Raw genomic sequence first — 2,473 nt, 5'->3', positions numbered from 1 at the left:
ATAGAGCGCATGAGAACATTTGAGCAGTTTCTTAACTTTTTTTTTTTTTTTTTTTTTTTTTTTTTTTTTTGCAGATACGAAAACGGATAAGAGGTACATGGGTGTATTTAAACGTAGAGAGCCGTTGTCGTTTTCGCCTAAGCGCCGGTACGTTTTGGCCGTCATCTCCCCTCTGCAAAAAAACGACAGCTGTGAAACTGGTAAGGAATAAGGGTGCTTTTCTATACTGTATAAAATAAAGTGGAGTAAAGGGATTTAAAAATATAGCAATAACTTAAAATCTTTCCAAGTTTAATATGAAGCGATAACTCATTGAAGCCCTTAAAGTGTGCACTATTTGGCTCAAAATGGTGTACTTGCCCACTAAGTATATTTGCAGTGTATAGTATGCATACTATGCAAAAAATAAAATCAGCATTACATGGGCTACCTAAATAACCTACAGTTTCCTAAATGTGTAGTACAGGCTACACAAAATACAACTTCCCTCAATACCGTACACTTGTACAATAAAATCATAAAACATAAGTGCATTTATTTTTCATTTGATTGGACTGCAAGGGCAAGGTTGGGTAACCCTGTTTGAAATGTTTAATAGTGCATAATATCAGCTAAATACAGTAGCATGTAGTGCAGTGTTCACCTCAGTTTGAGCATCCTGACTGCACTGGCCTGGTGCACTTACAAGAGTGCAAATGCACATTGTGCACCATTTGTGACCGGGCCTTACCTGATTCATTTGTGATTTGTCCAGTCTTTGCAGATGGTAGCTCTTCTGAAGCATCTTCATCTGCGCATTCAAACAGTTTTGAAGAAATCATCTTTGAAAGGTACAAAGGTGAAAATCATGTTCAATGTTTTGGTTATGCTTTATAATAATTTTATAATTTGTCTTTTTAAAGGAGGAGCTTGACTTCTTTTCAGCCGTTCTCTTTTGATGAGCGTGATGCTGCACGGAAAGTCGAGCGTGAGAGGAGACTGCAAGAGATGCGCCAGATGCAAGAACAGCTATGGGTGAGTGTTGTCCTCTGAAAAATCTGTTACTCTGAAGATGCTTTAACTTATCTAATTTGTGTAAATCAATAATGTTGACTTTTCCAGAGATCAACATTTAAAGCCCATCCAGTAAGAAGATACAAACCTCTTATTCAGCACAAGGACCGTACGAGACCTGTTCAGGACAGTCCAAATAACGTTTAACAGATTTAAGTTTTTGTCTTGTAATTTGTGTTTTATGTTTTAATAATGTTTTAATAAAAATAAACATTTTATCTGTACTGACACATGCTGTACTTTTGAATTTGATAGTCAAATGGGTAAAACGAAAATTTGTTTCAATTGGCCTTTAATTCTTCTTTTGGCATAACCCACAAATGGCCTCAACTGTCTGTAGGTCATTCCTACTATGTAGTGCTTAATACGCTGTCTGGCTCAACAAAAAAAAGCTGTTTGGAACAGGTAAGTGCTTGAGAGTCTGTGACTGGATCATCATCATTGCAGTGATTATGTTTCTAGCATTTTATATGTTTGGCAACAGTTATTCTAACCCTAATTGGAGTGTGTAGCTTTTCATTTATTAAACAACCATGTACACTCTAAAAAAAAGGTGCTATATGGCACTAAAGTGGTTCTTGGCTCGTAATCATAGGGGAACCACTTTTGGTGCTATATAGCACCATATCTTAACAGGTATATGGTAGCGGTGCTATATAGCACCTCAGTCATCCCAAAGAACTGGTGAAGAACCACTGAAGCACCAAGATTTGGTCCTATATAGCGCTTTGTTTTTTTTATAAAGAGTGTAGGAAGACATCTCATGGCTATTGCCAATACAAGATCATGCCCAAAAATAATGCACCTCTTAATGAAAAATGTAATTTTTGTTTTTTCCATCAAGAGGTGCATCAATTTTTGGTCAATATCTTGTATTCGCAATGCAAGGGTCAACCACTCTGAAGTCTCCTCCAGCACATCCCAAAGACTTTCAATGGACTCGAAGGTGCCAATTCATGTGTGAATGATTCTTCATGCTCCTTCCTGCCCATTCTGACACACTTTGAGCCTGATGAATCTTGACATTGTCATTCTGGAATATGGCCAATATAAATCCCATCTAAATTGTTTCCCCTATCTAATTGATTATGGGTTGTGTTTAAGGATTTTTTATTTTTTTTTTATTTTTTTATAGCTTTATAAAATGTATTCTAGTGGTTAATATTCCTTATGACAAGCTAGTTTCTTAATGACATCCTCATAAAAATATTCCTCTTTTTGTGCTAGTCAAGTTTCAAAGAGCTGCCTGAGCTTGACCAGTATTGGTTTATAGAAATTATTTTAAAAGCTTGTTACAAAAGGTTCTGCATAACAGGAATGACTTGCAACAATGTCTGTTAATTTGATTAGTATTGGTGACAAGGTTTAATCTTCACTTCATGTTACAAAAGAAAAATTACAAATAATTCTTAGTTTGAAG

The sequence above is a fragment of the Gobio gobio genome (assembly GCF_949357685.1).
Source record: "Gobio gobio genome assembly, chromosome: 5".
NCBI classification, from domain to species: domain Eukaryota; kingdom Metazoa; phylum Chordata; class Actinopteri; order Cypriniformes; family Gobionidae; genus Gobio; species Gobio gobio.
Note: the sequence above shows the minus strand (reverse complement) of the source record.